At 36.1% G+C, this 9,913-nt stretch overlaps 1 pseudogene; it reads right to left on the bottom strand.

Moving 5' to 3' along the window:
* Positions 1-6,289: 6,289 nt before the first annotated feature.
* LOC127228957 (olfactory receptor 52Z1P-like) lies at positions 6,290-7,194 on the bottom strand (annotated as a pseudogene).
* Between the last annotated feature and the right edge of the window lie 2,719 nt (positions 7,195-9,913).

Genomic DNA, 9,913 nt, shown 5'->3' with positions numbered 1-9,913 from the left:
GTATTCCTGGTGCATAAAAGAACTTTGAGGGCACATCCCCCATGGAGGGACACTCCCTTAACCTAGGGACAGGAGAGAAGTCCTAGTCCCTACTCCAAATTACTTGACAGATTTAGATGACCTCTCCTGCAGGGCATCACCCTACATGTGGAGTGGGGGGCGGATGAGAGGGGAGGATGGTCAGGGGGCATTAGAGGATGGGAGAGAGGGAAAGAGGGAGTGAGTGAGTGAGAGGGATCTGGGATCAATATGTAAAATAAAAATAAAAAACTAAACAACAACAACAACAAAAAAAAAAAAAAAAAAAAAAAAAACGAAGAAAGAAAGAAAGAAAAATTCCTCTCTTCTTGCCTGGAGAACTGCGCCTCCTCATTTCACCAAGACTCCTTTTCTTTTTCTTTTTTGATAAAGGGGGAAGACAACCTACCTCCTGTCAAATTTATGTAATACATAAAACCTAACAAAGGCTTGTGGTGTAGAATCACATACCTCTCTCTATCTACCACAAACCCAGACTGACTGGCTATGTTTGAAATGGAAGAGTCCCCCTTTTTCCCTCTACATTTTTCCCAATTGGAAACCACTTATCATTACAGTCTGGGAAAGTTTCTGTTGTGGATAGTATATATTACAAAAACATAAATCATATTTCATTGAAACCTTCACTTGACTAAAAGAACAGTCTGGCCAGGTCTTTGGCCACCACCATCTATATTAGACATTATTTCACGAGGGTGAGACATTCACCCATTCTATATCCTGGTGCAGTTAAAGGAACTTTCTTGAAAAAATGCTCTAGCATGGCTGGTGTGGCTGAAAGAAGAAAACAACATGGCATTTGTTTTCTTAGAAATTAGGAGTGTATTTAACATGAAACTTGACACCCAAGGGACACTGTCTAAAAGAAGTAGTCATCAACTCTCTAATATGAGATTCTAGATATGCTTACCTTTGTTCTTAAATTGGGCAACTCTGATGCTATGTGAGATAGATCATCTCTCATGGATTCAGGTACATGAACTCATCCAGAGGTGAGTTATATAGCATTGTCATTCCCAAGAAGCTTAACCCTCAGTAGAATTGAGGTATCTAGGAAAATTACTGTAGTCTTATGAGCCCTGGATATTTACTTAAGCCTAAACTCCTAACCAACCATTCAAAAACCTAAATCTAAATAAACAAACAAAAAAAAAAAACACACACACACACACACACACAAAAAGAAAGACTAAATGGTAGATTAGGTTCATAGGAAACTATTATTCAGATGCAGTCTTCAGGGATTAACAAAAAAAATCCTACCTGCACTATTCTCCCAGAATGACCTTGTGACTATTCTCCCAGAATGACCTAAAACAAATTGATCAAAACTATGTTTATATTTAATATTCATCATGAATAACCAGAGAGCAATTAGTTAAGGACTGTTTAATAAGTATTCCTCACATTAAAAAGCCTTACCTCTGTTGTTTCTGCAAACTATCCCGTGTCCTGTGAATTATAAGATATTTTAACCTGATTGGTAAAACTCACTTACTCAGTTCAAGTAGATCTGAGCATTTTTTTCTTCTTATAACTGTGGAGTAATAGATATGTTATCCAAGGTAATTTTCTTATACATATGCATGGAATCAGTATCCTAAAAAACAGCAACATGTAGTGTAGATTCCTTTCTTGTTTTTTGTTTTGTTTGATAGCTCTTTTTTCACATTCTTAAGAACAGTTATCTGTGTTCTTAGATTTTCAACAATGATAGTGTTGGGCAAAGATTAGTGTTCCTAAAACCTATCAATTTTAAACTTTATTTCCAGCCTCTAAAAGGTAAAATTTTGGAAATGCTTCCATCTAGATGCTTGGGATAGTATTTGAGATCCATAAATTTTGAATTTTGAAATAAAAGTTGTTAAATAAGAATTAAGAATTCTGTAGCAATACATGCATCTTCTTGTCTCATCACTGACAATAACCTGATAATAAATATGGTTTAAAATGGCTTTCTTTGTCTGTTTTTCACAAAAATCAACCATCCTAAATTATCACCATTTCAATGATGAACAATTTAAAGTCAATAATTAAAACACAATTTTGATATGCAAAAATGCCAGGAAATAAAAATCTTCAATGATAGGTGATTTGTTAGGTGATTAGATATTTGACAAGAATGAGAACATATGCCAATGAGTGTATATAAGATTCTATTATATGATGGAAAACAACAGGAATATCTATAGAATAGAGGGATAGTGTAATGTTACCGTTACGTATCAGTTATGCACAAGAGAGAATTCATAGACTTTAAAGTATTAAACTTATTTTCACTAAAATGTTTCCTTAAAAATTTTAAATTCACTTAATTCCAGTGGAATTACTGGATCTTAAGGTTGACTGATTCCCATTTTCCTGAGGAACCGCCATACTGATTTCCAAAGTGGCTGTACAAGTTTACACTCCCACCAACAGTGGAAGAGAGTAGCCTTTCTCCACATCCTCTCTAGCATAAACTGTCTTTGGTGGTTTTGATTTTAGGCATTCTGACAGAAGTAAGATGGTATCTCAGAGCTGTTTTGATCTGCATTTCCCTAATTGCTAGGACGTTGAGCACTTTCTTGAGTGTCTCTCAGCCATTTTAGATTCCTCTATTGAGAATTCTCTTGTTCTGTACCCCCACTTTAAAATTGGATTATTTGGTGTTTTGTTGACTAGCTACTTGAGTTCTTTGTATATTTTGGAAATCAACCCTTTGTCAGATGAAGAGTTGCTGAATCTCTTTTCCCATTCTGTGAGCTGCCATTTGGTCATGTTGACTGCATCTTTTGCCTTACAGAAGCTTCTCAGTTTCAGGAGGTCCCATTTATTAATTGTTGTTCTCAATGGCTGAGCTATTGGTGTTATGTTCAGGAAGTGGTATCCTGTACCAATTAGTTCAAGTATATCTCCCACTTTCTCTTCTAAGAGGTTCAATGTGGCTGGATTTATGTTGAGGTCTTTGATCCATTTGGACTTAAAATTTGTGCATGGTGATAGTTATGGATCTATTTGCAGTCTTCTTCAGGTCAGCATCCAGTTATGCCAGCACAATTTGTTGTAGATGTTTTTCTCCTTCCATTGTATACTTTTAGCTGTTTTGTCAAAATTTAGGTGTTCATAGGTGTGTGGGTTAATATCACAATTTTCATTCAATTCCATCGCTTTTCCTGTCTATTTTTGTGCTGTTTTCAGGACTATAGCTCTAAAATATAGCTTGAAATCAGGGATGGTGATGCCTCTAGAAGTTCTTTTATTGTACAGGGTTATTTTGGCTATCCTGAGTTTTTGGTTTTTCCACGTGAAGTTGAGTATTGTTCTTTCAAGGCCTGTAAAAAATTGTGCTAGGATTTTATGGGGATTGCATTGAATCTGTAGGTTTCTTTTTGGCAGATTGCAATTTTCACTGTTATTCTACCTATCCAAGAGCATGGGAGATCTTTCCATTTTCTGGTATCTTCTTTAATTTCTTTCTTTAAAGTCTCAGTGTTCTCAATATATGTCTTTCACTTATTTTGTTAGTGTTACCCAAGATATTTTATGTTGTCTGTGGCTATTGTAAAAGGTAAAGTTTCTTTGATTTCTTTCTCAGCCTTTTATCATTTAATATAGTGGGCTACTAATTTTTTGAGTTAATCCTGTATCCTGTCACTTCAAGATCCAGTAATTCCACGCTTAGGCATATACCCAAAAGATGCACATTTATACAAGAACATCTGTTCAGCTATGTTCATAGCAGCATTATTTGTAATAGTCAGAACCTGGAAACAATCTAAATGCCCCTCAACTGAAGAATGGATGGAGAAAAAAAAGTCAATTTACACATTTATACAATGGAGTACTACTCAGTGGGGCAGGGGGGCATTGAAATCTTGAAATTCACAGGCAAATGGATGGAACTAGAAGAAACCATCCTGAGTAACCCAGTGCAAAAAGACAAACATTGTATGTAGTCACTCATATATGGCTTTTAGATATAGAGCAAAGGGTTACCAGCCTAAAATCCACAACACCAGAAAAGCTAGGAAACAAGGAGGACCCTCAGGGAGACATGCATGGTCTCCCCACAGAAGGGGAAAGGGACAATATCTCCCAAGCAAATTGGGAGCATGAGGGGAGGGGAGAGGGAGTTAGGGAGAAGATGGTAGAGGTGGGTATGATGGAGCAGAAATACAGAGCCAGGGAAAGAACAGAGGAGAGTAAGAAAAGAGACACCATACTAGAAGGAGCCATTATAGGTTTTAATAGAAATCTGACACTGGGGCATTGTCCAGAGACCTACAAGGATCACCCCAACTAACAGTCTAAGCAATAGTGGAAAGGTTACTTTAAATGCCCTTCCCCAATAATGAGATTGATGACTATCTTATATGCCATCCTAGAGCCTTCATCTAGCATCTGATGGAAGCAGAAGCAGACACCCACAGCTAAATACTGAGCTGAACTCTTGGAATCCAGTTGCAGATAGGGAGGACTGATAAGCAAAGGGGTCAAGACCAGGCTGAGAAACCTATAGAAATTGCTGACCTGAACAATGGGAAGCTCATGAACTTCAGTTTGATAGCTGGGAAATCAGCATAGGACTGATCCAGATTTCCTGAATGTGGTGTTAGTTGAGAGAACTGGGCAGTCTATAGGGCCTCTAGTAGTAGATCAATATTTATCCCTAGTATATGAATGGACTTTGGGAGCCCATTCCATATAGAGGGATATTCCCTCAGCCTAGACACATGAGGGAGGGCCTGTTCCAAATGATATGACTGACTTTTAAGATTCCTCTTGGAAGGCCTCACCTTCCCTGGGAAGCAGAAAGGGAAACAGGAGAAGAGGGAACAGTGAGAGAACTGGGATTAACATGTAAAGCAAGCTTGTTTCTAATTTAAATAAAAATTAAATATAAAAAATTAATATCTCAATGAAATTGTATTTAATATTTCTTATTTTATGCAAATAAAATAAACATAATTTCAGATGAATATACACATTCCTACATACACATATTTTATCCATATCATCTTGTTTTTGTGAAAAAAAGTTTTATTTCCTCATATATACTCAGCTGTAATTTATATTTTATCAATCTTACTATACTGTAGTTGTATTTTTAACAAAACATCATGAACATTTGTATTTTTATTTTGTGCTTATTTTCAATGCTGTGAACAAGTACACACAAGCTAGTGTACTTGCTAATGTATTTATACAAGTGAATATATGAAGTTCTTTTATATTCATCTAGTCATCATTTTTAATGTTCTGTAACTTATAGATCTCTCTGATAAGCACCGGTTACTTTTAATACGAATTGCAATTATTTCTCTATGACAATTTTGCAGTTTACAGTGCCTTCACAAGATGGATTTGTGCTACCTTCACATTTATTTGCAGGAAATATTAGGGACTCTGTTCTATTTCAACTGTTGTAAATAATACATGTGTAATGTGGTTAAGATCGCTCTCTAATAGTCCTCATTCTATATGTACAATGATAATACTTAACGTTTGCATGTTCCAGGATTATGTTCTGTAAAAGAAGAAATGCAATGAAAAGGAATAAAATCTTGAAGATTATCAGACTCATGCTCATCTTTCAATTACTATTACTATTACTACTGATAATAGACAAAACTATTATTTTCATATTATACCTGGCACTAGTTTTGGGGTTTTTTGTAGGACATTCCTGTCTATCTATCCATCCATTTATAAATACAGATTGGAGATATGCAATAATAAAAGAAGGCTAAATACTATTGATCAAAGTCAGACATCTTATATACAAACCTTGAAATTGAAACCCAAATGGTAACTGACTGATCTAGTGTGATAACTGCACAGGAATAATGTTGCATCATGTAGCATTCTTCACTTTCCAGTTTTAGAAAAATGGGCTGAAATAACAAAAATATATAGGATTCTGTCTCCATTTGTTTGGTGTATGAACAAGGGCCATATCATTTACTTCATTATATTATTTATTTATGTTTCATATGTTAACACAAAACTGAAAGGTTTTGAGATATTATGAATATGCATGTTTTATCAAAGATGAAAACAGTACATAAAATAATGTGTTCTCGTTCAAGTGTTGTTCTGAACAATGTACATGCTGAGTAGAATTCACTCTTGTCTTGATTGCCCAAAATTGCCATGTAGACCTTCATTAATGCTGTCTTGATTTACATTTCCATTGTCACTTTAGATACTCTTGAATCTACAGTTTATGGGAAAATTACAACAAATTGACCAAGCTGCTTGGTTTGTGTCAACAAAATGTCTTGCCTAAAGAGAACACTTGAATAACCCTCTGTATTTGCTTAGTCTTCACGCCATAGATGATGGGATTGACAGTGGGTGGTACTACCACATAGAGGTTAGCAAGGAGAATGTGCACATGCAGTGGTATGCCATGACCCCAAAATGGTGAACAAAGAAAGAAAAAAAAAAGCTGGTATATAGAATAGGAGAATAACACAGACATGAGAGTCACATGTTCCCAGAACCTTGAGTCAGGCATCTCGAGAAGGAATTCTAAACACAGCACAAAGTATAAGGACATATGAGACAATGATGAATACCACATCTAGGCATGTAGAAAACAGCCACTATCACCCCATAATAAATATTGATCTTGATGCTGTAACAGGCCAACCTGGCAATGCCCATGTGTTCACAGTATGAATGTCAAATGATGTTCCTCCCACAGTATGTGAGCCAATAAACAGAGAAGATCAGGGGGAAGCAGATGAAAAAGCTTCTAATCACAGATGCAATACCCATTTTGCGGATGACAGATGGGGTTAGAATATTGGTGTATCTTAGTGGATAGCAGATGGCCACATAATGATCAAATGCCATAGCCAGAAGTATGGAAGACTCTGCCACAAAGATGAAGTGGAAGAAAAACATCTGAAACACACAGCTAGCAAAAGAAATACCTCCAGCTTGGAACCAGAGGATTGCTAACATTTTCGGTGTTGTGACTGTGAACAGAAAGATATCAGCCAGGGCCAACATGGAGAGGAAAAGGTACATGGGTTCATGAAGGCTGTGTTCCGTGATAATCAGAAATAATAACAGTGCATTGCCTGCAATGACCACTATGTACATTGAACAGATAGGGATGGAGATCCATATGTGTGCATCTTCTAGTCCTGGGATCCCAATCATGCTGTACCAAATGTCTCTGAGATTTCTGTGATTTAAAGTAGTTGAAAATATTGTCATGTTTATTTTGTTCACTAGTTCTGGACCTGTCAAGACAAAACAACAACACAAAACAAAAACTAAATGAGAAGAAACAATAATAGCTAATTTATTAGATTAAATGTGAACACTCACAATTGTCTAAAATTATTATGTTATGAAAACATTAATCTCTTGCAATTCAGCTATAATGAGCTATACAGACTTCTTTAACTGGAAAGTAATCAAAGTTTCACAAAGCTTTGCTAATTGGAAAATGTAGCAATGTTAACTCTAGTGACAAACATTAAGGTATCTTGAAATTGAGATAACGCCAATAAATGCTATGTATTTACTTCTTTTTCTTTAAGATGTATGAGGCTTGGGCAGACTTTGCCTGACATTATTCATTATCCTATTGTTCACTTATGTTCAAACACAGTTCTCTTCTTCATGTTCTAGAGATGTAGTGTTCAGAAACCTGCTGTCTTTGGGGAGATCAGAGCTATTGAATAAGTGTTAACCATTACCTACATACTATTTTAATGTAAAACTTTTAGTAGAAGAGTTGTCTTTTTCCTTGTTTAAGCAATTTATTTAACACAGCAAGGTTATAAAAATATGAATAATCCTTCTTTTGAAGAATGCTATAGCTGTTTTGTGTTTTGGTACTGGATCTATGCTCTTGTTTGGTGTGTGCAGTGCATGACACTCCAGCTAAATCAGGCATCTGACATTTTGTCTTCTCTTGACTACATTGTGATCAACAAAGTTCATGCTTGAGAACTGTGCAACCATAAATGCCCTTCCCAGATAGTGAGATCAACAACTAACTTATCCATTGATCCCTCATCTAATACCTGTTGGAAACAGAAGCAAACACCCATACATAAACACTGAGTCGAACTAGAATCCAGATGCAGAGGGAAAGGATAAGACCAGGTTGCAGAAACACAGAGACAGGTGACCTGAACAAGGAGGATCTAACAGGCCCCCAGACTGATAGCTGGGAATCTAGCATGGGACTGACTCCGGTTCCCCTGAATATGGGTCTCAGCTAGGACTGAGCAGTCTAAGGGACCTCAGAGAGTGGAACCAGGATGTACTCCTGGTGCACAAAAGGACCTTGCGGGCACATCCCTCATGGAGGAATACTCCCTTAACCTAGAGACAGGAGAGAAGTCCTAGTCCCTACTTCAAATGACTTGACAGATTTACATGACCCCACCTGGAGGCATTGCCCTACATGTGGAATTGGGGTGGGGGGATGAGAGGGGAGGGTGGTCAGGGTGCCTGTGGGGGGGGGGAGAAAGAATAAGAGGGAGGGAGGGACAGAAGGAGGGAGGGAGAGAGAGCTGGGATCAACATGTTAAATAGAAAAAAAAAGAAAAGAAACTTCAAAAAAGAAAGAAAGAAAGAAAGAAAGAAAGAAAGAAAGAAAGAAAGAAAGAGTAGGGCACACACACACACAAAGAACTGTGCAACCAAGTTTCAACAAAAGCACACACAGAATACTCTCATGGCCTTTTAAGTACTAACATGAGTGTCAACTGGACTACAATCACACTGTGCATGGGCATCTGCAGCTTGTGTATCATGACTTGAACACAGTTGAAAGAAGCACTGAGCTGAGTGAGAAGTTTGTATACATAATCGTTCACACACGAGTTTTCTTTCTCCCTCTATCCTCATGTGTTTTGACTCTTGTCCACACATATTTCTTCTAGTTTCTGTTTATATTTCAGGCTTCTTCTTTTCTGTATTCATTTTGTAAACAAATATCAATGATAATGTAGAGAAAAGTTCATAGAAAATAAGAAATTGCTGAAATGTAAACAAATAAAGGAATCAAAATTAAAATCTTAAATTTACTCTAGTGTGGTACTATGTTGAAGAGATAATCAGATATAGATCATAAACATATTCAACTAGAAAGATTTCATTCCTCTCAGAGAACTCAATGCACAGAGAAACGACCATTTTTCCAAATAGGTTGGGATAGAAACAGTTGAATATATTCAGTGTGATATTAACATAATTGATACTATATTTATAAAGAAACAGAGTAAAGCTTCATAAAAATATAGTCTTTAAATCTGTTTATCAGAGACACTTCTGAGTTACAAAGGAAAACCTTTTCCTTTGGAAGGAGAAGAAAGTAAAATAAAAAGTACACTAAGAGCTAAGGAAAATGAGATGCTAGGATTAAACACATATATTTTAACCCTAATCTTCAGATAGATGTCAGAATGTAGGCTTTTGATTTATTGAACCTTGATAAAATACAATATATTTTATGATATAATACAAATAATGTTTTATCATTTCAAATAATGTTTTCAAAGGGACTATGTACATCTTTTTGTTCTTTTCCAAGTACAACTCAACCTTTGATTTAATGGTAGTTATGAGTATGTTTTCAGCATACAGCACAACAACTTTTTGTTGAGTAAAAAGTTGTTACAGTTATAGGGAAGAAAGACGGTCTTACTGCTATTGCTTCCCACTAGCAATAAGAGATGGCTCAACAGACAAAACATAACAGAACAATGGCATTGCCACAAAAACAGTATTTTGGTTGATGTGTGTATATACAAATGCATAAAATATAAATTTCTTTGCAGTAGATTAATGTGTGATAAATAAAGCTCAAGAATTATTTTTTCACAGTTTGGAAGTTATTTCATTAATTAACATAGCAGTA

The sequence above is a fragment of the Phodopus roborovskii genome, unplaced genomic scaffold (genome assembly GCF_943737965.1).
Source record: "Phodopus roborovskii unplaced genomic scaffold, PHOROB, whole genome shotgun sequence".
NCBI lineage: Eukaryota > Metazoa > Chordata > Mammalia > Rodentia > Cricetidae > Phodopus > Phodopus roborovskii.
This window is presented reverse-complemented; position numbering and strand designations above follow the sequence as displayed.